Here is a 27,559-nt window from a genome sequence, read left to right on the forward strand (position 1 = left end):
TATGGTGGATCCTTTGTCTGAAATTTAAACCCAAGCAGAAAAGCTGCATCCTGTGAGTGGAAGGGTGTGTGGCTGGCCAGGAGATTGGATTTTGGCTTCAACGCCTGAGTTCAGTGGCTTTGAGGAAGTTACTCACAGGGGAGCCCCATTCTCTTCATCTGAACAAACGATTTGGCATCAGTGCCTGTGAGTTCCTCTCCAGCCCTCTGTTTTGTTTTTGTGGTTGGAAATAATGCATGGATTTGGGGGATGCAATCTCCCCAAACTGCAGGCTCTTCACTTAGCACTTCAGGGGAAGCAGAGAGCCCGTATTACTTTTGCTTTCAGTTCCTGTCAATGTGAACTGTGTTTAAACAGAGTCAGTTAGGCCTCTGCGAAAGTTCAGCTTACTTTCCCTTTCCTTCTCCTTGCTTTTCCCTCTCCCCATTCTCTCCCTCCTTCCCTCCCTTCCTCTCGTCCTTCCTTCTAAGTCTTAGAAAGACAGACAGACAGACAGACAGACAGACAGACAGACAGACAGACGGATGGAAAGGAAAGGAAAGGAGGCAGACACACCAGCTCTGGCTTGCGAATGCAGAGTGCGTCAGGATCTAAGGGAAAGCCCTGAAGTGAAGAATGTCTAGCCTCCAGGAGTTTAATGAAGTGAACCAAGACACCACTTATGGCGCCAGTCAACTGTTCCTTGCTCCAGATCATCCAGCTGCAAGGTCTTTGCTGGCTTCCAGCTTTCAGGGGCCAAATTCCAGGAGGTGGAGCACCAGCTCAGGAGATCTAGAGGTTCCTGAAGAAATGCACAAACGGGAGGCACCCTTGGTCTTCTGTAGTGGAAGAATTGCCCTTGCCCTCTTGAGTACTTTTTCTCTGAATTTTGAGTCTATTTATAGATCATTTTTAGACATTTATTTTCTCACGGTAATGCTTCTTCATTTGTAAATCTCATGATCAGAAAGGGTGGGGTGAGGTGGGATGGGAAGTCTCCCATATAGGCTGGGAGGGCAGGGTGGCTGAGAGGAAACAGGAAACGGGCAGAGAGAAGAGCCGCTGGTGGGAAGAGGAAAGGCAAACAAAATGGACCAAATGAAAGAAGCCAATGAACAAGACAGGAGCCACGTGACTAAAAACCAAACATAAGAATTGAATATAGCCAAGAGATCTCTGTTCCAGGGGATGTCAATCCAAGCAGAAAAAGATACAACAAATACCTCAACAGCCTCAACAGTTACAACCAGGACCGATCGCGATGAAGATGTACAAACAGCTGCCGACGCGGTCCAGGAGGTAAGAAGGTGATGCTCAAATTGGATACTTTTATACCATTTCCTCCTGAATAGAAATCTAAAACTAAGTTGCATTGCAATACGGTGTTCTGTTTTGTTTTGTTTTGCCCAAATGAAACCCAAGGGCTCATCCTGCTCTACCCCACCCTCCACCCCCACACAGAAAGCCCCCTCCCTAGTCCAGCATCAGCCTGCGTGTGTCTGGTAGGTCTCATTCCACCTCAAGTTTTATGGCCACACTCCTTGCCCTGTTTCCCAAGCCGGATGTGGAGCGCCACCTAGAGTTTGACCGTCACATTCTCACATATACCACAAGGATGTTTTAAATTCCAGGTTATTCGCCAGGTTTTGAAGATTGAATTTAAAAAACGTGAGGATCTCTCTCTCTCTCTCTCTCTCTCTCTCTCTCTCTCTCTCTCTCTCTCTCTCTCTCTCTCTCTTCCTGTACAAATTTTAAATATATATCAAATATATATTCAGTTTAATAATATATTCTCTCTATATATTCAGTTTAAAAACAAGGGTAAGAAAATGAATGAATAGAACAAAACAGCTGTTAAACATGCAACTAAGGCAGGAGCTGTCACTCCCTGGTGTTGGCAACAGACTGAATTAAAAAGCGAGTTTCTAGGAAAGTCCAATTTTCTCTAGGCCGGTTCCAAGATTTGTTTTGCAAAGCTGCCAGGGAGTATTCTAGACAATGAATTGAAAGTAACAAGTTTCATAGTGACATCTGAAATGTTTTGTTTGCTTGCTTTTAAATTTGAAGCCAGGATTTCGAGAAGAGATCTTGTCCTTATTAATAACTCTGACAAATTTCTGAGTGGTCTAAATTACGGGGATATTTCTACCATTAAGATGGACTCATCGGTTGTGATTTATGGAGTGGGTCAACATTACAGCTACGAAGGAAAGGGGCGGGGTCCAGATCTGTCTGTTGCTTTTACATCACCATAACAAAGGAAGTTCACCCCTGGTACCACATACCAATAAGCTTGACAAAAAAAAAAAAAAAAAAAAAAAAAAGAATCTAGACACAATTGCATTTCATGGACATAAAAATAATGACAAGACTTATTTTCCTCCTTTGCACAAGCCTTGACCTGAAGCGAAAAGCAGAAACATTTAGGTAAGGAAAACCATACCCATCCTTAGTAACTTTGTGCATCAGAACCACTACTGGGTGGTCCGTTGTCTTCTATCCAAGACATAGAATCAAAACATTAGAGCAGGAAAGCAGAAGTTATTAGAATACATTTGGGAAAGATGGAGGAGAACCCTTTGACTTCAACCTTGTCTATTCCTGTAGCCATGTCACTTTCCATAATATCTAGCCCAGAGTGAGTAGTTAGGAAAGACTTATTGAATGTCAAATGAGGGTTTACTAGAAATACTCATAAGCGTAGGGGGAAAAGTCAGTTGTTATACCTATCGCCCTCATCTGCGAGACATTTAGAAGATAGTTTCTTGTTATGTGTTCTGTCTTCCCAGAAGCCTTCCCTGGCAGTTACTACTTCACCAAGATTTTGGTGTTCCTACATCTTTCTCAGTGTCCTATGTACACCGGATCCCTTCCTGTGTCTACAAATGTTTCCCCATGCTCTTCAACATGCATGGCCTCGCCATTTGCTATTTCTGTCTTCATGGCACCACCAGCCCTACACATCTCCAGTTTTGACCATTACTGTTTATACTTCCCTCCCCTTCAGACATTTGTTGGGCTTTCTGTTTGTTTTGTTTCTGTTTTTGTTTTGAGCTCTCCCCTCCAGATCTATGGAAGACTCCCATTATCCAAGAACTATTATTTCGTTAAAAATTTTTTCATACTATGTATTTTAATCATGTTTTTCCCCTCATCCTACCCACCCCATGTTCTTTCTCAAAAAAAGAAGGGAAGAAGGAGGAAGTAATAGATACAGAGACAGAGATGATGATAGGCAACAGATACATAAAGACATGATAGGCAGATAAATGATAGATAGATAGAGATAGATAGATGATGGATGATAGATGATAGATAGATGTATAATAGATAGATAAATAGATGACAGATGATAGATAGATTTAACTGTGCAGATATACCTTATATATAGATAGTCTTCAAAAACATCAGAAGTCTACAAAATCTGACATCTAATCATTTTGTTATTAAAATTTTTGACCAGAGACATGTCTGCTCCACACAGTACCCACTTCATGGCTCAGAAAAGATATTAAACATCTTTACCTCCAGGTGAGGTTGCTAATTATGACAAAGTATCCATGGGGCAGAAATTGCCTATTTCATCTACAGACAAAATACCATCCAAAAGAACAAATGGATATGAGATAGTCAACTGCTAGTCTCTGCCAAGACATGGTAAGCTAGTCCTTCTTATTCCTACTTCCTTCCTGGGACTGCCAGATGGCTCTAGGCTAAAAGTCTGAAGGTAGTTGGGTAGTCAGCTGTCTCTACAATTGTTAAGTTTTAGAAGCTATGTTTGGTATTTCCTATATATGCAGGTAATATTTAATTGGTTCTCAGATTTCTGACAGGGTTGAAGACTAGTTATGAGTAAAAACATGGTTTTCAGATAGTATTACAAGTTAAAATCAAAACATAATTCAGGTATAAAATTATAAAATCAAGTTAGGAATGATAGTAGAGTACTTTATCTAACTGACAAATATGATAGACTAGATGTTAATTGTATATCATACTCTATGGTTTACATAATTGTTGTGGCTATACTCAATTTATGTCTGAAAGAAGAGGGTTTTTTTTTGTTGTTGTTGACAGAAAAGGTAAGGTGTTGGAGATTGGTTCAAATGTTTTGATTCAAACAGGAATCTGCCTATCCAAACACTAAAGATCCTTGTCCCCAACTGGCTTTTGATGGATCAATAAAGATGCCAGCGGCCAATGGCTGGGCAAAGGGAAATGAGGCAGGATCCTAAAGTTGCACGAGCTAGGACATGGGGTGGGGGACAAAGGAGAATGGAGGATTGCCAAGATGTAGTAGGAAACTGAAGAGGAGAGCTACAGTAGAGAGAGCCAATGAGCCATGTGAAAATTCTGGTTAGTGGTTACTTCCTCAATTAGGCCTGGGATAGCAGGAGAAAGTTTAAGAGGTAGTCAAGGCATTTTTAGAATAAACTAATATGTATGTGTCTTTTATTCACAGATTCAAAGATAGCTCTTAGGCGGGTTCATGAGGGTGATCTGCCAGGAGCCAAAGTAGTATAGGACAAACTAAACTACTAAACAGATAGAAGATAGATAGATGGATGGATGGATGGATGGATGGATGGATGGATGGATGGATAGATAGATAGATAGATAGATAGATAGATAGATAGATAGACAGAATGACAGACAGACAGATGGATGGATAGATAGATAGATGGACAGACAGAATGACAGACAGACAGATGGATGGGTAATAAATCTATTTTGAGTTCACTGTGCTTTTCTCCCGTGCTTCACTCTGTCTTTCCTCTTCCCTCTCTCTCTCCTCATCCCTCACTGCAAGCTGACATACTCTCTTTGGTCTAAGCCACATTAATGGACCACAGCTACATAGGACCTTCCCATCATTCTATGTAGATCTGTAACCCTTCCAAGGTAAGGTTCATGTCATACAATTCATTTATAACAAATGAATATTTGGCTGGAACAGAATTAAATTGGGTCCATAACCTGAAAAACCTTGAATGTCAGGTACAAAGATTTCTTTTAGCCTCAAAACAGAAATAAGATGTCAAAAAGAAAAGCTAGTTCTTCCAGAAGCTTCCTCTTTTCCACAGATGCTTCTGGAACCATAGCCAAGTGATTATCACTCAGTAATTATAAAGGAAAAAAAATGGAGAAGAAAATTTCTCCCGTGGTCCACATCCCATAGAGCTTTCTGAACAGTTGTGTGTGTCCATGAGAGGTGGGGGAGGGATGTGCCCTTCATTACCCTCCACACCCCACCCCCACATACACATCAAGTCTCTGAGGATCTAGGCACATTCTCTCCCACGGAGGGCAGACAAGTCAGCCCAGATAGAAGCACCTATCCCTCAGACAGGCAGCAGCTTTTGGGATAGCTCTCCTTCCAATTGTTCCCACATGAAGACCAAGCTGCACATCTGCTACATATCTGTGTTGGGAGAGCGGGGACTAGGTCCTGCTCTTGTATGCTTTCGTTGGTGGTTCAGTCTCTGAGAGTCCCACGGGTCCAGGTTATTTGACTCCGTTGGTCTTCCTGTGGAGTTCCTCTCCCCTTCAGGGCCACAATCCTTCTCCCAACTCTCCCATAAGAGTTCCTAAACTCTTCCCACTGTTTGGCTGTGGAGGTCTGCATCCATCTGAGTCAGATTCTAGGTGGAGCCTCTCAGAGGGTAGCCATGCTAGACTCCATGCAAACTTAACAGTGGATCATTAATAGTGTCAGGGATTGGTACATACCCATGGGATGGGTCTCAAGTTGGGTCGGTTATGGCTTGGCCATTCCCTCATTCTCTGCTCCATCCCCAGTTCCTGCATTTCTTGTAGACTGGATGAATTTTAAGTAGAAGGTTTTATGGGTGGGTTGGTGTCCCTATTACTCTACTGGGGTTCCTGCCTGGCTACAGGAAGGAGGTGGCCTTTTTAGGTTCCATATCCCCAGTGCAGCAAGTCATAGCTAAGGTCAGATTCTTGGGCAGAAGGCAGACACCTTTAATCCCTATGCTTGGGAGGCAGAGCCAAACAGATCTCTGACTGTGAGGCCAGCCTGGTCTACAGAGTGAGTTCCAGGACAGCCAGGGCTGCAAAACTAAAGAGAAAAGAAAGAAGAGAGAGAAGGCCAAAAGGAAAAAGAAAAGAGAAAACAAAAAACAGAATTAAGCATTTTGTACAATTGTTCAATGAGCTCTTCTCAAAAAGCTGCGATTTTAAAGTGTAAAATTTAAAACACCAATGGTAAATGTGTTTAGTGAAAGCCCATGTGGAACTAAATGATGTAACTTTGGCAGTAGAGGGTGGTAATGGGGGGCGGATGGGGAGGGGAAGCCCATGTAGAAGGGGAGGGGTAGGAGTTAGGGGGATGTTGGCCCGGAAACCAGGAAAGGGAATAACAACTGAAATGTAAATAAGAAATACTCAAGTTAATAAAGATAAAAAAAAAAAAAGAATGTGCTTAGCAGTTATGTGATGTTTGTAGTCTGACATTTGGGCCGAAAGGTCAATGTTTTGCCTTCCCTCTGAAAGCTGGGGTTTCTTTGGCTGGGCTAGCTCATTGGGTATGTTGGAAGCCATCAGTCTTCATTAGTCATAGGTCTGCAGTTAGAAGTTCGCCCATTTGCTATAATCAGTTATGTTAAAAATCAATAACCCTGGCACATGTGTGGTCATGCATGGACAGTGCACAGGACAGTGAGGAAATCCAAGCTGCCGAACTCACACCTTTCCCAGTTGTGCCTGGACAAGAGGATACTCTGCCCTCTTGCTTCTACACTAAAATAATGTGTATTTGCAGCACTGTGCTGATAGGATTTGGCATTTGGGTACATTTTGTTGATGATGTAGGTATTTACAAATGTTCCCAGGTAGAGTTGTATGTTGTTCCTGAGTGCAAGGACATGGTGTTCCTTATGGAGGAAATGCATGTCTTACCTCAGCCTCCTTTAGGCCTACTGTTAGCCATGAATTTAACAGTCTTGAACCAATCTCACGTGTTAAATAAGGCTGCTCTAGTAACTTAAGTGCCTTAGCTAAGGTTTCCACTGCTGTGAAGAGACACCATGACCACAGCAACTCCTATAAAGGACAACATCTCACTGGGGCTGGCTTACAGTTCATAGGTTTAGCCCATTATCCTCATGGTAGGAAGCATGGCACCATGCGGGCAGACATGGTACCAGAGACATAACTGAGCATTCCATATCTGGGTCTGCTGGCAATATGAAGAGAGCCATGAGCCCCTAGACCTGATCTGAGCTTCTGCCTCAAAACTCACCCCTTCCAGCAAGACCATGCCTCCTAATAGTACCACTCCCTATGGGTCTGTGGGGGCCATTTTCATTCAGGCCACCACAGTAAGCTTCTTTACACATGCCTAAAGCCAGCCTTTGTTCTATTGGTGAGGGGAAAATATGATCAAATACTCCAGGGACAACTGGAGCCTCTCGACAAGTGGCTCTCAACATTTCTAATGCTCTGGCTCTTTGACACAGTTCCTCATGTTGTGGTGACCTCCAACCATAAGATTACCTTCACTGCTACTTCATAACTGTCGTTTTGCTACTGTTGTGAATCATAATGCAAATATCTGATATGCAGGATATCTGATATGCCCCGTCGAAGAGGTGACCGCAGGTTCTAGAAGCAACACTTGACAAAAATTACTGACTCGTTTGCATGTGCATTCAAAAGCTCTATCATTCTTGATTCCAATGACCACAACCAAACATCACATAACCATAGGTCACATGGGGCACGAGACAGAATCGGATCCTTGACTGTTATGTCGGACTCAATAGAACTGACCCTCCAAGCATCCACCCACTGTGAGGCAGATCTCAGGACTCTTTGTACCTCCCTAAGGCATCATTTCAAGACTACAAGAAGAATTAGGTGATATGCATAATGCACAGAACCCAGTACAGTGTTTAGGATATAGGAAGCCTGTATGGCTTTCTTATCACTGTGACCAAACATCTGACAGAAAGCAGCTTAAGGAAGGAGAGGGTGTTTGGCCTCATGCATTGAAGACACAGCCATTATTAGAGGGTAGGAGCACCTCTTCCCTGGCAGCAGGAACGTGAGGCTGCTCGTTAACATCTCTGTTGAGCAAGAGAGCAGAAAGAGAGCAGATGCCTGATGCCTGGCTATGCTGCCTTCCTCTTCCTGTCTCCATTCACTCTAGGATCCTAGGCCATGGGATGATGTTGCCCACACCTGGGGCAAGTTGTTCCCTTCATTTAAACCTTTCCAGAAAAGTCTTCTCTGGCATGTCCACAGATGTGTTTTGCTAGATCATTTTATTTATATATATATATATATATATATATATATATATATATATATATATGATCTCACTGACTGTCATTCTTTCTTTTTCAAATGGGTATCATCTCTAGTCCCCTAAAGGCTTATGACTCATAAGGATGAAGACAACTTATGGTGGGCGGGACTTTGCATTTGGCAATGGGACGCTGAAAGTCTTATTTATGTAGAAACGTATGTCATTTCTACAGGCAAGGCAGGAAGCAATTTTCTGTCAAAAATGTAGCTCTCTACTGCAACACCAGTTATTATCGCAATGGCTGCACACATTCAGCTCAATTGGATGAAACAACACAACTTTCTTGTCCACAGGACTCCCAAACAGACTTCTAGAGATTGACCAACCCATCCTTGAGTTCCAACGAAAACACCATGTCCCACTTCATCCAGAGTTCCCAGTGAAGACAGGGAGGGGGATGATACTTTGCAGTGAGATTACTGACCTCTGTGTATACTCCTCAAATGGGTAACAGTAGTATTGGCCTCCATGCAGTGCCCTCTGGCATGGAGTGACAACCAACAAGGTCATCCCAAACCCACTGCTAGGTAGAGACATGAATTCGGATTCTGATGAGGAAGAAGGGGTATCATTTTTTTCCACTGAGAAAATTAGTCTCTGTTAGCTTGCTTTTTCTTTATTTTATATATTCATATACTTATTTTTCTTTATTTATTATTCTAAAAGGACCAGATGACTACCCCGGCCTCGGTTTTTATTTTCTAACTGCCTCTGGCCTCACCTTACTTTTGTAATGGGGAGTTGCCAGGGAATGTAGGGAATCTTGCTCCACAAAAAGTCTCCATTTGTTTCTTTAAAAAACAAATAAACAACAACAAAAACTATTTCCTTCTTCCTTGGCTGAAACGAATGAAGTCCCATGAGTTATCAAAATGGGGAAGAGATCAGGTAAGCCCCAAATAGAGAGAGAAATGACACACAGTCCCTGAGTCTCTCCAGACTGAAACCTGCTGAAGATAGTAATTATAAAGGATGCTTTCCAAAGCACATCTGGAAATTAAATAACAATGGTGAGGGTTCCAATCAGCTGGCATTTCCCAGGTAATCCCTTAAGACAATTAATAAAATGCTACCCACAGAGGCAGAGAGAAATTCCGTCTCTTCTGTGCTTATGCCAGGCTCTTAAATAGCATATCAAAATTCATCTCAATAGTTTGGCTTGTGTTCCGGGCTCTCCCCGTGGGGCTCCACAAAGAGCACTGGAATCTGCCTATTTTGCAACTGTCTCCCTTGGTTTCCTTTTGTCTGCACTGAATGGATGTGCGGCTGTTTCAAAATGGTCTATGTGACATTACACCATTCTGACAGCGTCAGTCAGTCTAAGCCCTAAGGAAGAAGGTCATTTGCTGTGGGAGGTGAGGATGTGGGAAGCATATTTTTTTTCTTGAGGAATACCCTGATGAGAGGACACTTGCCAAAGAGCCAAGGTCAAAATTAAGTCTGGATCTGGCTCTCCCCTGACAAAAGGGAGGCATATGTGTGTGTGTGTGTGTGTGTGTGTGTGTGTGTATATATATATATATATATATATATATATATATATATATATATATATATATCTTTTTTTTTTTTGGTCAGGAAGATGGTTGTTAGTGTAAAGAAAAAGGAAGTGACTTCAACCTTCTCCTTATCTGTGAAAGCAACCGTTCCTCCCTACACTTTCGTATAGCTAGTCTGTCAAGAACCATGGAGTGGGGCCAAAAGGAGGCCAGAATAGAAAAAAGACCAAGTCTAGACTTCACAGCCTCCTCCTTCCCTCCCTCCCTTCCTCCTCTCTTGCTGTACTTTCTCTTCCCTCTGTTCCTCCATGTCTGTGCTAACCTCTTGTAAATCAAACGCTCTGCACACTGAAATGCTTTGATCACCTTGGCCTGTAACATAGACATTTTTCTCTGTAAACTCCCATTCAGTACCTAACCCCATCACCTCACACTACCACTGTGTTCTGGAGAAAGGGTCACAGTCAAGGTAACTAGGTTTAAATAAAGTCATCAGGGAGGCCTGTGATCAAACATGACTGGAACCCCTACTACAAGGGAAAACTGTGTGGTGGCAGACACATAGTAGGGCTCTGAACAGCAAGTGAACAAGAGCCAGGCATCAACAAGTCGAGAAGATAGTTCTCAAGCGGAACTTTGTTTCCCCACAAATCACAGCAGAAGCCAACCCTGCAGACGCTGATTGCCAGCTTCCAGGACTCTAAATAGTGCCTCTCCGTGTGGAGGCCATTGCTCAGCAGTACCCTGTCATGGCAGCCCCGAAGGCATAGAGCTCTGAGCCAAGCATTTGTATGTGTGTTCCAACATGAGGGAGCGTTGGAATCCTTGGTTTACTTCATTATCATGTCCTTAATTTAAAGCCATATAGGCAGGCCTGGTGGTATAATCCAGCTCCTCGGTTGACAGAAAGTTCACAAGTTCAAAGCCATTATGTGCCACCTGATAAGACTCTCTCAAAAGCTGAAAGTGACATAGAACTGAGGATGTGGCTCAGTGGTAGCTTGCCTAGCTTGGGTGAGGCCTTAGTTTCAATTCCCGGTTTCACAAAAAAAAAAAAAAAATTAAGCCATCTATTTTTTTTATTTTGCATGTATATTTGTATGTTTGTAGAAAAGTACACATGTGTGTAGGTGTATATGCCTGTGTGTGTGTGTGTGTGTGTGTGTGTGTGTGTGTGTGTGTGTGTGTAGATGCCAGAGGACCCTTCACTGAGACAGGGTCTCTTGTTGGCCTGCATCACCAATTAGACTAGACTGGCTGGCCATCAAGCCCAGAGATCCTCCTGTCTCTGTGTCCTCAGCAATGGAATTGAATGTGTGTCACTGCCCCTGAGAGCTCCTAAATTCACCATTTGACTAGAACATCTGGATTGCTAAGTTACTACCTTTGTTCTCTATTTAACTCTCCTTGCTTGTCCCTTATTCTATTCTAGCAATGTGGATCTGCTCAGGTCTCAGAGAGAAGCCTGTCTTTCACCTTAGGACTCTGCACATGTGGTCCCCTCGTCCTTGCAGAGCCCTCACGTAGTCCAACATCTGGCTAACTGCCACTTACATGCAGTGTAGTCACACAGACAGGTTGAGCTGCCTTGTTTGTGGGATGCCATTCTAGAAGTCTGCAAAATCAAGTGACAAGCCTGTCCCCTAGTGACTCCCAGGACCACATGTTCTCATAGATAGATAGATAGATAGATAGATAGATAGATAGATAGATAGATAGATGATAGATAGATGAGAGAGATGTAGAGATAGAACTCAAGATAGAGACAGAAATAGAGACCAAGAAGCACACTCTGTGGTAATAACTTCCTCCTTTGGTCACCTAACCCACCAGACTAACTCGCTGCTCCATGTTCAATTTCAGAGTTATGGCTCAGTGAGTATTATGAAATTCAATTTCACACAGGATAACACCCATTAAAACCTCTTGTGTTGGTAGCCAATGGTGTAACTCAATTGTAGAATGCTCACCTAGAATGTAAAAGGCCTGAATTTCATGCCCAGCACCAAAACAGACCTTAGTTTGAGAGAAGTGCTCTTTACTAATCATTTTGAAATAACTACAATAGAAAACACCATATTCTAAATGGTCCTCATCCTCAGAACTTAGAAATCACCGTTGCTGTAGTCCAGCAGACCAAGGGCAAAGTCCAACATGCAGAATCGTTACATTGGCCATTCCAGACTCTAAGTGGCTTTCCCCTGGAGTGCAAGTTTGCACCTCGAGCACTCTACAATCCCTATTGCCTGCATTCACTCCTTCTCATTAGCATTGGATTCTTTAAAAATACTTCCCCCGAAATTCCTCATCAAATATACTTTCTTGATAGTGCATTTCCCAAACTAGTTAACGTAATTCTCAGCAAAAGTTTAATTGATTGTCTTTTTGGAGAAAACATGTCCAAAGGCTGTGAGAGGGATTTGGAGTGGGTGGATGTTAAGCAATGTTTTTCCCTGTCAGAGGAAAACATTCAAAGCCAGCTGTGGTGTTTCTTTATCTTGTTTTGTAGAAGGTGCAGGAGGTTGTAAGCAATGGATAATTCCTACATTCACTTTCCCTTCGCTGGACCCTGTCGGGGGGACAAGTAACACACAATAGTCAAATCCAGATGACAGTAGAAGTCAATGTGGACAGGGTTATATCATCCTCAGAACTTCAGTCCTTAGGTAGCACTGTGTTTTATCACTGAGAGTGAGGAAGAGAGTCACGACTTGCTTTGTGTGTGACCAGCTCTCACGGTGTCTTCACAGCTGCCCTTAAGTTCTCTGGAATCATTTTGCCTCAGCCTCTTGGGTGCTGGGGATTATAGGTATCTATCTATTACCTATCATCCATCCATCTATCTATCTATCTATCTATCTATCTATCTATCTATCTATCTATCTATCTATCTATCTATCTATCAGAACATGTGGTGTTGGGAGCCACCAGGGGAAAGGCTTGTCACTTGGTTTTGCAGACTTCTAGAATGGCATCCCACAAACAAGGGTTCATTTTTGAATCCTCTTTGTCTCTTTCTACAGCTTCAGGGAAGAGGAAAACTACTTTCACTTCAGAACATGGCCGTGAAGTTCTGTGTCTCCATAGGCAGTAGATACAAGCGTTAGTGGATTGATTTGTGAGGTAGTTAAACAAAAACTATATTACTGAAAAACTGAGAAGACCTTGTCCGTCCAGGGGAAGAGAGGATCTGTCTGCCTGTGGCTGCCCATGCTTGAGTCCCCAGCCCCGCCTCACCGCTTCCCTGTAGACCCTCCGAGCCCCTGACAAGCCCAGGCTCCTGTGGCAAATGCAGCTTCTTTGCTGACACCCATTGCCACCCTGTTTCTGAGGCGCACAGGCCCGTGTCCGTAGTTACCCTTTCTCTCCTCCCCACTTTGCCAAAGTTTTAGCCACATATGCCAATTGCACTGCACTTCCATGACTTCAGACCTTAAACATTTGAACCCACAGTGGAGAATTCTTTTGCGCACTTTCTGAAGAACTCAGTTTATAGTCTCCTCCCTTCCCCCAGCAGCCCCGCTCACTGGGGCAACGATTTCCTCAAAGAATTCCAACAAATTAGTTAAGCGCTGCTCCCCGTCCAGAAATGACGTCAGCTGTCTTTAATCAAGCTTGCTTTTCCAACTGTTCCCTATTTGATATTACCTCCAAGCAGTGAGGATGTTTCCCTCAACTAACACTGCACAGCTTCTCCTCCCCTGGAGACCCACAGCCATCTACGGATGCCACTTTAGGGGTGAGATGCATCTGACAAGGGGGCTCCATTCCAACTTCTTATTACAGGAAGAGACCTTTTCCATTAAACACAGAGGTAAACGCTTGACATCAGAATCTTGAAGGAAGTCCTCTGAGTGTTTCCCTCCCAGAATCTGTTAGTCTTACCTTTACATATTTGAGCATCTCAATTATGTGATCCCCGTACCATGAAGCCCCTACACCATTTGTAACTGGTATTTACTTTGTGGTAGCAGTGCCAAGTCTTGGCATAGGAAGTCAGGAGGTTACGTTATACAGATGCGCAATTAGATAGCTGTGAGGCATTTGCCTGAAGCCTTTGGTGGTTTAATGCTTTCCATTAGACTCCTACGTAGAGATGTGTATTCTTACAGATACGTATATGTTAGAATACATGTGTACCTCTACAACACCCCATGTGTGGTCATGATATCCATCGCACAAACTTCTTCATTTTTCCAAACCCTGGGATACAATTTCAAACCACATATAAACGGATTTTATATTGCACATATGTGCCACACTGGGCCCTACCGTACAGATGGTATCATTATTTCCACACAGACTGATTCACAGTCTAAACCTAGGAAAGGATCTCCAGGAAAAAAATGTTTCAGGACCAGTTTTCCAAAAGAAAACTCTTCAAGGGAGTGTCCAGAATGACTCTGGTACTTTGCGGGGGACGGAGAGGGCGAAGTGGGAGGGAGGGGGCAGGCAGTGCAGAAGGCCCCCAAACCAGAACCAAAACCAAACAAAAGGAGCAGCATTAAAAAGTTCTGTGATGATGGGGATGCTATAAACTTTTTACTATGACTTGTTTGGAAAGAGCTTGCTTAACAAATGTGGCCATCTTCTATCGGAATGCAAAGCAGTAAAACGTTTTATGGTATACCATCAATATACCATAAATACTATACCACGATGCGGACGGAATGGTTATGTTCAACCAAATCTTGGAAAAGAACAGCTTGTGTTTGCTCTTCGAGGAAAGCCAGCCCTTGAGGAAAGCCGGCCCTTGAAAAGAGACAGGAAAGGGGGTTGGGGGAGGAAGAGGGAGAGAGGGAGGAAAAGAAACTTCTATAGAGTCTTGGGAATGGGAAACTGGAAATTACATCAACTGAAGAATGGGGACAAAAGAGAAGCAAGCGCTTGTCCTAGAGAAGAGGATGCCAGGGAGGGAAGAAATGAGGGCTGTTTTCACATAACGGCAATTACGCAGGAGAGTGGTTGATTGTACAGTTACGATGTGAAGCAGAGAACAGAAGTGGAGCCAATGGAGTAAACATTGGAGGGGAGGAGCAGACTTGTCTCAATAAAGACCATTCTGCATGATGGCTTCCCCACAAAGGAATGGTCTGTGCTTGAAATGACTGAGGGCCCTGAATCTGAAGATCAGTCAGAGGCTCACCCAACCTCCGATAAGAGTGTTCTGCAGAGCTGCTGTGTAGCTCTGAAGTGGCCCCCAAAAGCTCACGGGTAGTTGCAGATGTGGTTTTCAGGGTACAACTATTGGGAGGTGTTCAAATTTTTAAAAAGGTATTCAGTCTGATAAAAAAAAAATACCTTTAGATAATTGGAGGTTTATGCCTAAAGGGAGTTTTGGAACCCCAATTCTGTTCTTCCCCTGAACTTTTTATCTGCCCTCCCTACATGATCATGGTTCTTACCAAAGGACCAAACCACAGGACCCAGGGATCATGGATGTGATCTGCAGAGTTATATACCAAAATAAACCCTTCTCAGAGTGATTATCTTAGATGTTTGTTATAGTGACAGGAAGCTGACTAACATGGGCAGAGGATGAGGATTACCTCAAACAGACCCCAAAAGAGCTGACCTGCGTGATTCTGACTGTTTGGGTGTCCACGAGCCTACGACTTGCTTAAAACTCCAAACCAGCAACTGCGGACATGCTCTACAAAACCAACTGCACCTTGACTAAGATTTCTATTTAAAAAGTAATATGTGCTAAAATTTACCTCAGTATTTAATGTTCCCTGTGAAGAAAGGGGCTTCCCTTTTTTTTTTTTTTGATTTTTTTTTTCGGAGCTGGGGACCAAACCCAGGGCCTTGCGCTTCCTAGGCAAGCGCTCTACCACTGAGCTAAATCCCCAACCCCAAGGGGCTTCCCTTTTTAAAGCAGGACGCTCAAGAGTAAAGGCTTTCTTAGATTTAGAGCACAAAGGGTTATTTGGGGTGGCATTGTTTTTATTTTGAGGGTATTGTTTGTATTTGGGGGGGTATTGTTTTTATCTTGGGAGGGCATTATTATCCTGTTAAATATGTTGAAGTTTGGAGCCACGTATCCTTCATGTCTGCAGGTGAATCGTCTCCTTATTCTTTGACCATCCCCCTTCATCTATTTTGGCCCTGTCTTCCCAGGATCTGTTCTCCACTCGCTTAGTGCATTTTCCTTGTGAGGTTAAAACAAAGGAAGTTTTGCTCTGCTCTTCGCTAGTCAAGGAGGCAAATGGGCTTTCGGAAGCAATCAGAATAAAGAAATCAAAGAATCACTGGGGTGGGCTCGTTATCCCATTCCTGGCTTATCATTAACCACCAACTCCCCCACCCCCCAGTTGCCAAAGAGCAAACTCCCTACTCCATCTTTAAACTGACTCGTTTTTGGTAACAGATTTACTTCATGACACCAGAGGATCCAAGACAGAAGAGGGCCGCATAAGTCACGATGAGCCTCATCCTTATTAGGTACGTATCTTGTTCCTCAGAGGTCTTCAGGGCCACCAGTATGCCACACCCTGACCAGCTTTGCTGAAGAGACCTGGCCTCCACACTGAGTAGGGAGTGCCCACTAAAGCAGAGGTAAATTCCATCCCAGGCAGCAGTCACCCCTTCCTGAGTAGCAGCACCTCTCAAAGGCTCTGGCCCTGCCGATGCTACATTTCACAGACTAGACGGGAGTCTTCCTATGTTGATATGTTCAAGCATTCTCCTTGCCTTCCCTTTGAGGCTCCCTTCTGGGATGCTACATTTTTCCCTTGTGTGTAGAATTCCTAGTTTAACTCTATCAAAATCCATTTCAGGGGTTGGGGGAGACGTTCTGTGAAGAAGGGGTGCCTCGCAAGGCTGAAAGGCAGCTGTCATTTTAAGTTTTCTATTAGATACAAATGGGTCACAGTCACTTCTCAGCCCTTTGGCTAAGATCAAGTGTAGAAATGGGTCATGAGGCAAAATGTTAAGTGTGAGCAGTACATGACTCTCCCTTCTAGAAAAGGTAAACTAACACCTTGGCTATGCGGAGGCTTGAGGGGGTACCATGGTCAAAGCGATCTCTCACCATCCCCAAGAACATCAGGATAACCAGGCTCTGTTCTTTATAGTATCATTCACTGTGTTTAATATCTAGTATACTGCACTGTGAACCAACGATGAGGTAGCATTGTATTGCTTTATCCCAAAGGATTAAAAAATGAAGGCTGGAGACATTCAACAAGACCTGCCTCAGTTCAGGCTAATTCTGAGTCATTGGAGTCCATGTTCTTCTGAATTCCAGAGTCTGTTCCCTGAGCCAGCATTTCCTACCTCACCCAGGCGTTTCTCCAGAGTGAGCATGAGAGAGACATTTTCATTTGCAGTGCATCCTTCTCGAGACAAATTCGGTGTTTTCTGGTGGTGATTGGGGGCAAACTCCCAAGCATTTGAAGTTCTCTCCATTACGAGAGGGCTCTGGGAGATGCCACTGGGGTCTGTACACTGGGTGTTTCATCTCTACTGCTCTCTGAGCCTGGTTTCTCTGAGGAGTCTGGGATGGAGGCGGAGAGGGGAGAGGGTGAGGGACAGAATGTGGTCAAGCACACATTTCTCTCTGAAAGGCCAACTGTCTACCGAGTCTTCATGGTAACTCGAGTAGGTGTGTTACTTAATACGCCAGGAGAAAATGCCCACCCTGAGAGTCTGAAATTGTGGCTTTAATAGGCCTCCCGCCGCTGCTCGGCTGCCTTCCAAAGGCTCTCTGGATTGCTTCCTTGGCTAGCAGGCCCTTCCGTCAGGGACTCTGGGATACGGTGAATATTGATCTGTGGCAAGGGTGACAGGTGACTGCTCTACAATTGTGTAATATTAAAAGAATATGAAGTGATGTTAAAGTATTCCTTGCAAAGGATGGGGAGAGACTAGGGAAAGAAAAGAGCAGCATTTGGTCTTGCACCGGAATGAGTCTGTGCCTCTCGGGGAAGGTGTTCTGACTCTCACCCAACTTTCCACACTCAGAAACCTAAGTCTTCCATAGACCCACTCTGGGAAGATTTTGGCACGTGGACCCACTGGCCAGCCATGCACAGGCTCAGCCTATGCAAGGTCTTGCAGAACTGGGACCCCCTCACCCAACTCAGGATGAGGTAACTCAGGAGGAGACAGTTGCCCTACCTGTCACATAGGCCTCCCCCGCTAAGAACAGCCAGGGTCTACCATGGTGCTCAAAGATGTGGCAGGAAAAGAGGCAATAGACCTTTTGACTTCTGACCTGAGACTCGATAAACATCGGAAGACTTCTACAACTCCATAAATGAACTTGTTACTCTTGTAAAGCAAGGGACCTAGAAACTTCTTTAGCCTATCAGAAGTACATTCTCCATGAAGTCTAAGAGTAGGATTGGTCTGTTGACCATGTTCCTCTCCTCCTGAAAACCGTAACAGGACACTAGGGCAGAGAAGCAGGAGCTATTGACTGTTCTGCCATGATGGTTAGATTTCCATTTATTGATGGTGCTTCTACATGTGAATCTATCTTGGAAATGGCTGTGCTTTGGGCTTGAGTGCTCTTGTGTTCTCACCACCTTGACCTATCTAGGAAGAGAGTATGACTATTTCTGAGACCAAGAATACCATGTATAGACTTCTTTTCTGAAAAACTTTCTTGGAGAATGGGACCAGATTCAATGGCCAGTCTAGATTAGCACTCTATCCTCCTGTGTTTAGAGATGTTTCCAAGTAGGATTCCTGCTGGAAACCACAATGTCAACCAACACAGAGACTAAAGAGGGTGCATGCTCATGGCTTTATGTGTCTTTAAAGAGCTGGGGTCCAAGCAGGTGATTCGGGCATCCCAATAATACACGCACCCATTGGAGAGTCTCCATCTGGAAGTCATAATGCAAGGAGCCTGGGAGAAAGGGTGATTGGCAGTAGTGCGAGTTGTAGGGTAGTAGGGTGCAGATACTCAGGGAAAGCAGCCTCAGAGACAGCATCCAGTGCTCCACACTAATGCCTGCAGGGTCCAGGTGAGACAGTCAACTACAGGACCCACTAGAGTCTCATGTCACTATCAAATGTCCTTTTTCTCCTAGAGTAGCTTTTGGTCTCCTGTTTGCAAGGCAACCAAAGTATTGACTTAAATGATGAAAATGATGCAGAATACGTACAAGTTAAAAGTTCCAACTTTTTAAATTTAAAAATGTGTGTGTGTGTGTGTGTGTGTGTGTGTGTGTGTGTGTGTGTGTGTATCATTCTCTGCCTTATTCCCTTGAGCCAAGGTCTCCCATTAGAGCTAGAAGGCAGCCAGCAAGCCCCATTGATGCTACTGTCTCCAACAGCCTGCTCAATCAGAACTAGGTTACACCATAGGCTGGCCTTCATTTCACATGGGCACTGGGGATTTGAACTCAGGTCCTCATGCTTGCATAGCAGGTCTTCTCATCTCCCGAGCTATCTCCTCTGCTCTTTATGTCCTAAAATTACAGAAAGTCATCTTACAGTATAAAACTAAGAGTTCAGGCTCTGAAAGGGTGCATGATGGGCATAGGTATGCACACATCATCATGGGCCATGTGGTAATAATCTAATCAACAACAGACCACATATTTGATGGTATTTACCTATTGTTGCATGTGAGAGTAAAAGAATCCATATGCTGAAGAAACAGGAGGGACTGACTGTGGGGAAGAAAGAAAACCAGTAGAAGGGAGAGAGGGAGGGAGGGAGGGAGGAGGAGAGAGAGAGAGAGAATATGAAGCAGGGAATGATGGGGTGGTGGGAGCAAGGGATGATGGGGTGGTGGGAGTAAGGGGTAATGGGGCAGTGGGAGCAGAGGATGATGGGGTGGTGGGATGGCTGTGACAGACAAGTGGTTAGGAGAGGGATGAATGAGAACCAAGTTTCATGACACATCAGTAGGAAATGTCATAATAAAACCCGTTCTCTGATATGCTAATGTAAAGACTGATTTTAAAAAGATACTCCACTCCCCCTCAAAAAAGTTTGAAATTGTTTGCCACTGCGAGCTATCCCACTACATTCCCTGAAGGACGCAAGTCATCTGTTTGTCCAGCATACTGGACATACTATGAACGCCACCCATATTGTGATCCTTGAGTAGTCCCCTTGGTTTTCAATATAACCATTGTTATATCAAAGTGCTTCTGTAGCCAAACAGAAGCTATAAAGTGCTTCCTTTACACGAGCAGACTGAGGTCTGTCATAGGTGCTCATTGACAGGAAAGAATACATCAGCTGTAGGGCTAGGTACAACCTAGATTGTCAAACATTCACCAGGAGTCTTGACAAGTACAGCCTGTGGATCTGCAACCTGCTTGTGTAAAATTTACTTTCGCACATTCTGTAGCCCTGTAATGTAGCCCAGTGGCTAGTCCAGAGAGAATTCTCAAAAAGAATTGTTTAAATCAATGTTGGCATGGGATCGTGGGGGAGGCTTTACAGCGCTGGATAGACCTCTTCATCTGGCGGTGTAATTGGTTCTGCAGTCAGAGGACCTGGGTTCTTGACTTCCAAAGCTGTGTAGGGAAATATATTATTTGCATTCTGGTTGTTTCAGTTCAATAAAATGAAGATAATACTATTCCTGACCTCAGGCAGGTGTTTCTGAAGCAGCTAAGTTCATATCTATCCTTTTTAATCTATCTACCTATCATCTATCTATCTTCTACTATCTTATGCTTGTTCTCTCTCTCTCCCTCTCTCTCTCTGTATGTATGTATATGTGTGTGTATATATGTGTGTATGTGTGTATATGTGTGTGTATGTGTGTATGTGAGTATATGTGTGAATGTGTGTGTATGCAAAGTATATAGGATATGACTTATAACAAATACTCAATAATTGTTGACAATGGTTAATTTTTAGAGCCAGGTAGAAGGGATAAATGGGAGTAAAAGAAAAAAACAAACAGTAGTCTTTCAGTTCAATGGTGAGAGAATAAAAAGATCAAGGATGAATCTGTATTTGGGGGCCAAGTTAGAGGATGTAATGGAGAAGATGTATTAAGTTCAGTTCTCAGAGCCAGGAGGGAGGAGTGGTCAACTCAGCTGCTGCATTAAAAAGCCCTCAGTTGCTGGGCCCATTGTGGAGGCTGCTCTCACTGCTTCTCTCACTCAAACAGCCAGCTTCCTGCACAGGCTAATCTCACACAATCACTTTGCTGATTCTACTCTAAGACCTGGAAAGTCAGGGCTGAATGTGCCTAGTACCTCAGAATGATAACCTCACCCACAGGCAATACCAAGGCCCGAGAGTTGAGTTTGCAGACACACACATAGGAAACAGCATTGTGTTCTGGAGGCATCTGGCCCCATTGCAATAGTTCCTCATTTCTTGAAGGTCTAGGAGTCTATGGTATGCTCAGGGTGATCCATTCTGCTTCCTGCATGTAAGGGGCTGCAGACTTCCGTCCGTTGGGACAGCCATACCAATGTGTCACTGGGTGACGGATGGTTTCCTGTTGGTCTGCTCAAGAGCACCAAGTTAAGCTTTCACTTCAGCTCCACAGACTGTTGAGGCAACAGATGGCCTCTCTAAAGTTCGGCTGGATTGCAGCGGGAGGCTTGGAGGCCGGCATCCATTTGTTGGTTGTTAAAATAGGCTAAGCAAATAAAGAGCCTTTCCTAAAAATGCAGGCAGCAAGCTACAAGGATGGATTGGCAGGAAGGAGGGAAAGGTTTGTGGAGAAGTTTCCCTGACTTTACAGGATTCAGTAAAATTATGCTACAGGGCAGGTAAAGGGAGCCAGAGTTGTTTCGAAGCCATCTCTATAATGCTTGCACACTGCATACCTTTCACGACACAAAAATGTCATCTTAATGAACCAAACACAACTGAAAGACAACAGAGCAGAGGCCTTCTCAAGAGTCAATGGTATACTTAACAATTGCTTAGAATCAAACCTTAGATCGTGTATATTTTAATGAGCACTCTGAGGGTTGTGGCAGAATGTAAATACCATCTATAGGACTCAAACATCCTCCATAAGAAGAAGTATCTGTTCATATAAAATTATAACATTTGATGGGGTGGGATGGCTCAGTTAAGTGCCTGCTAGAGACACATAAGGGCTTGAGTTCTGATCCCAGCACCCAAGTGGAAAAGGTAGGTTCGGCAATGTACCCATAGCCCAGTGTTGGCAACACAGAGAAAGACAGACTCCTGAAGCTCACTACTTTAGTAGCCAGCCAGTCTACTAAATCAAGGATAGCCAGGTTCAGTGAGAGATTCTGTCTCAAAAAGTAATGTGGAGAACCAATGAGAAAGACAGCCAAAACCCACCTATGGAGACACATGTGTGTGGACACATATGCACATATACATACATCCCACCCATACACAACACACACACACATACACACACTACCCATATAACACACACACAACCCATACACAACACACACACACTACCCATACACCACACACACACACACACACACACTACCCATACACCACATACGCACACACACACACAATCCATACACCACATACACACACACACTACCCATATACCACATACGCACACACACATACACAACATACACATAGACACCACCCACACATCACACACACACATCACCCATACACACAACACACACACATATCACCCATACACACCACACACCACCCATACACAACACACACACACCACCCATACATAACACACACACACATACAACACATACCCCACCCATATACAACACACACACATATACAACATGCACACCCCACCCATATACAACACACACATACATACCACCCATACACACCACACACACATACACATATACCCATACACAACTCTCACACACACACACACATACTACCCATACACAACACACACCCCGCCCATACATAACACATACACACCACCCATACACACCACACACACATACACACACACTCATACACAACACATATACTCTGCCCATACATAACACACACACATACACAACACACACACCCCTCCCATACACAACACACACACACACACTACCCATACACCACACACATACACACACACACACTACCCATATACCACATATGCACACACCCATACACAACACATATACTCCGCCCATACATAACACACACATACACAACACACACACCCCTCCCATATACAACACACACACATACCACCCATACACACCATACACACACACATACCACCCATATACAACACACACACACAATTAAATATACCCATGGACTCTCAGCAGTATACTATCTAAAAACAGCCATTACTCAGAGCCACAAACCTCACAGGAAAAGTGGCTCTGCTTGAAGCCTGCTAGTTATACGGCATGCTAGAAACCTTGGCATCATCTTAACCCTGAAACTGAGGGGCTTACTGGATTGTAATGTTGCAGGATAGCCCTAGCAAAATGCATCTATGAGGGGCTGGACAGGTGGTGCAGTCAGTAATGTGCTTTCCATACTGCCATGGGAACCTAAATCGAGGGTCTCAGCTTTCAAGCAAAAGCCAGGGAAGATGGTGTCAAGCCAAGGTGTCAAAGGTTGGACATGTCTGAAGGAACTTGGTCTCAGAACACAGTACCACCAAAGTCAAGATTCTGTGGGAAAGATGCAAGCATCTTCAGATTCTATCTAGAATGAGGTGGGTGCCCTAGCATCCTAGCGACATACATGTAAAACTTCACGATGCCATAGACTATGACATGATTCCCATCCAAAAGTGTGGAGCAGTGGTTCTCAGCCTGTGGGGTCAAATCGCCCTTCTACATGCGTTGCCTAAGACCATGGGAAAACACAGAGATTTATATTACAGTTCAAATAGCAACAAAAATAAATGTATGGCTGGAGGGGGATCTGTATTAAAGGACTGGAGCATGGGAAGGCTGAAGACCACTGTGGCAGAGATCGGAACTGTGGGAAAACTCCAACCGAACAGAAATTGAGTTTTACAAGATGAAAGCGAGACCCTTCCATTTCAATTTGTCACACTCGTTTACTTGGACTCTGGAAGGGCACGTTTGCTCTAATTAGGGAAATTCTTTAACAGACAAATCACTTTGGGCTTACTGGGTCACAGTCAATGGAAAGAGATTCTGGTTAGGAGAGAAAAGAATGTAAGGAAAAGAAGGCCCAGTGATAGGTCCAAAGTGGGACCCAGCGCAAGGGGAGACTCCAAGGCCTGACACCATTACTGAGACTATGGAGTGCTCACAAAAAGGGACCCACCATGACTGCCCTCCAAAAGACCCAACACACAGCTGAAAGAGTCAGATGTAGATATTTACACCCAACCAATGGACAGAAGCTGCTGACCCTTGTGAATTAGAGAAAAGTTGGAGGAAGCTGAGGAGGAGGGCAACCCTTTAGGAGGACCAGCAGTTTCAATTAACCTGGACCCCTGAGATCTCTCAGACACTGGATCACCAACCAGGCAGCGCACACCAGCTGAGATGAGGCCCCCACACATATAGAGCAGAGGACTACCGGGTCTGAGTTCAGTCAGAGAAGATGCACCCAACCCTCGAGAGACTGGAGGCCCCAGGGAGTTCGGAGGTGGGGTGGGGACATCCTTGTGGAGACTTGGGGTGGGGGTTGGGAGAAAGGATAGGATGTGGAACAGTTGGGGTGGACCTGGAGGGGATAAAATCTGGAGTGTAAAAATAAATAAATAAATAAAGTAAAAAAAAAAAAAAAAACTTTGTTCTGAAGAAATTTTTCAACAGGACCTAGAGAAAAGAGGAGGCCTGACACTATTACTGACGCTGTGGTGTGCTCACAGACCTAGCATGCCTGCTCTCAGAGAGGCCTAACAAGCAGCTGAAGGAATTGGACACGGATACTTACACCCAACCAGTGGACAGAAGCTGGGGACCCCTGTAGTTAAATTAGGGAAAAGCTGGAGGAGGGCAGGCCCCATGGAAAGACCAGCAGTCTCAACTAACCTGGACCCCTGAGATCTCACAGACCAGCCACAGCCACCAACCAGGCAGCGCACACCAGCTGATACAATCCCCTTCCCACCCAAACACACACAAGTACAGCAGAGGACTGCCTGGTCTGGCCTCAGTGAGAGAAGACTTGCCTAATCCTCATGAGGCCCCAGGGAGTGGGGAGGCCTAGTGAGAGAGGGTTGGGGTGGGGACATCCTCTTGGAGACAGGGGTGGAGGGGAGTGGGGTGAGGAACAGTCAGGCAGACTGGGAGGGGGATAACGACTGGACTGTAAAAAAAAATAGATTAAAGATCATTTTTTTAAAAAAATGAAAAAAAGAAAAAGGAGAAGAGGCAAGGAAGCCCCAGAAATCTAAGGAGCTGGAAGGGCCCATTGTAGCCCCCTGAGAGCTGTCTCCAGAGCTCCGGGAGCCCTTATGATTTTCCAAAAGACATTTTCTGTCCCTGTTCCTTAGATGCCATTACTGCTTTAAAGATTCACTGTTATTTCTTCTTTCTTTCTTTTCCTATGTGTACCTATGTATGGTGTGTGAGTGCGTGTGTGCATATGTGGACATACATGTGAGGGTATGTGTGCATGTGTGCTAGCTGGCATGAACATGTATGTGGGGATGTGATGACATCAGGAGCCATGCTTGACTGTGTCTCCTCCTTACTCAACAGGACAATGTCTCTCAGGCAGACTCATGGCCAGCCTCATAGGTCAGCTTGCTCTGAGAATCCTGGCCCCACTTTACCCAGCCTCCATTCAGCACTTAGATGGGTTCTGGGAATCCAATTCATCTTCATGCTTGCTAGGTGGGTGCTTACCCACTAAGTATCTATCTCCCCAACCCGTGATACTCTTTCTTCTACAGTGCTCTATCCCCTATTAATCATATCTACTGTTTCCATCTCGGACACTCTAGCTTTTAGTTCTCATATCTAATCACGTGTTCATTCTTATCCATCCCGCCTCTCTGTACCTCAGCTTTCAGTATTACTGTGGCGGTCACTTGACAGCTAGCTCCATGTGACCCGTCTTAACGTCGTGTTCGTTCTGGGCAGACTTCAGTGGATTGGTTATTTTCCTCATAATGAGTCATATTTTTCTGCTTCTTAGAATGCTTGGCACTTTTTATTAGAAGCCAGACATTGTGAATTTTACCTTGTCGGGTCCTGGATATATTTTTTTTATACCCCCAAATGATCTTGAGCTTTGTTCTTTGATGCAGTTAAGTTCCTTGAAACCTTTTAAAATGTGTTAGCTCGAGCCACAGCAGCATTTGGTCTTGGTTATTTATTCCTTAATTCTGAGGCAAGATGATGCTTCTCAATGCCCTGTAGAAGAGGAGGTTTTTTTCTCCCCTAGGCTGGCTGTTGGGAACAGACACTAAACCTTGCCCCTACCCCTTCTGAATGCCCAGTTACATTCTTTAATGCTTTCTCTAGCCCTGGACAGTTCTGTACACTTATGCACTGGTCGTCTCTCATCTGAGACCTCAGGAGGAGCCCTTTGTGACCTCAGAACCATCTCTCCAGAGCACTCTGTCCTGGAGACTAGTTGCCTTGACAATAATAATCCATGCAATCCATGTGGATTCTGTCCTGTGGGCCACAAATGGAAATCAGTTTAAAATCAAACGTACAGGAGTAGAGAAATGGCCCACCAGTAAAGAGTACTAGCTAACCTCCCAGAGGATTTGGGTTCAGCTCCCAGCACCCACACAGAGCCTCACAACCACCTATAATTCCCGTTCCTGGACAGCCAATGCCCATGAAGACTCACCAACATGAGCTCCTAAACTAGACCGGAACAAAGGTGATACCAACAGTTACACTAACAAGGAAGTGAGAAATCTCATGGAGCCCAACCCTAGACAGAGAACTATAGGCAGTTAGCAACAGCTGAGAGCAGGAGAAAAGCCTTTACCCCAAGGAAGTGCTCCCCACCAATAACAAGTGGCCAGTTTTGAAATTATGTACACACAAGTAAGAGTACATGCACTGAGCAGGTTGTTTTTACATTTGTAAGAAATCACACACACACACACACACACACACACACACACACACACACACACACACCACAAACGAGCTTTAGAGGTGGACATAGAGCAAGTAGTCATGAGAGTCTGTGTGACATGTCCATTCACATCACCCTTATTTAGTGGTATTTCAGGACTTTGCAGTTTGAAGGAATGGGAGAGAAGAGGTGCTGTGGTCTCAAGGCTCCATGGGGGCTTCAAAGGCACTTGCTTAAAAATGGTGACTTGAGTCTTTAGGGAAACAGCATTTCAGGAGAAATTTTTGAATTTTTTTTCTGACCCCCTTTCCCTGTGTTTTTCCTAACACCTGCGAGATTTTTTTCAGCTCACTGGAGCACCCCAAACAAATATCACAACGCATATCTTTAGTTTGGTTCAGCAAATCTTTTCTGAATGAATCACAAAAAAAAAAAGGAAACAAACAAACCAACAAACAAAAGATGCGTAAGTCCATAAGAGTTTTTTGAAATGTATAAAGTTATATGTTTTATGGCACTTATTTCTAAGACAAAACAAAACAAAACAAAACAAAAACCTCAGTGGATCATCTTCTGTGTGCCTTCAACTACAAGCTCGGTTGAAAAGTGAAGCAATTATCTGGATAATTCAGTCCAAAAAAAAAAAGAAGTATTAAAGGAAACAGGGCCCTTTTTTTCCTGTCCCAAATTCACTGAAGCCATCCAATAACATGACCCACTGTAGTGGAATTTGGCATTAAAAAGGCTTGTCTTGGCTCCCATCCAGTGGAGCTAAGTTACTGGATTCTTTGAAGGACATTGTGCAAACACGGTCTCCCATGTAACTTGGTTCTAAGGCCTGGGTTGCAAG

The 27,559-nt window shown here is 44.1% G+C and overlaps 2 long non-coding RNA genes across 2 annotated transcripts; one reads left to right on the plus strand and one right to left on the minus strand.

The window, feature by feature from the left end:
• The first annotated feature begins 1,011 nt into the window (after positions 1 to 1,011).
• On the plus strand, positions 1,012 to 17,254 carry LOC120093616 (uncharacterized). Its single transcript, XR_005487006.2, has 3 exons — positions 1,012 to 1,278; positions 16,178 to 16,251; positions 16,964 to 17,254. It is a non-coding gene; the product is annotated as an uncharacterized LOC120093616 (long non-coding RNA).
• Positions 17,255 to 20,086: 2,832 nt separating this feature from the next.
• LOC134479699 (uncharacterized) lies at positions 20,087 to 27,551 on the minus strand. The gene is made up of 2 exons (XR_010053337.1): positions 25,670 to 27,551; positions 20,087 to 20,291 (listed from the first exon to the last, which is right to left on the minus strand). It is a non-coding gene; the product is annotated as an uncharacterized LOC134479699 (long non-coding RNA).
• Positions 27,552 to 27,559: the final 8 nt, after the last annotated feature.

Source organism: Rattus norvegicus, chromosome 7 (assembly GCF_036323735.1).
Source record: "Rattus norvegicus strain BN/NHsdMcwi chromosome 7, GRCr8, whole genome shotgun sequence".
NCBI lineage: Eukaryota > Metazoa > Chordata > Mammalia > Rodentia > Muridae > Rattus > Rattus norvegicus.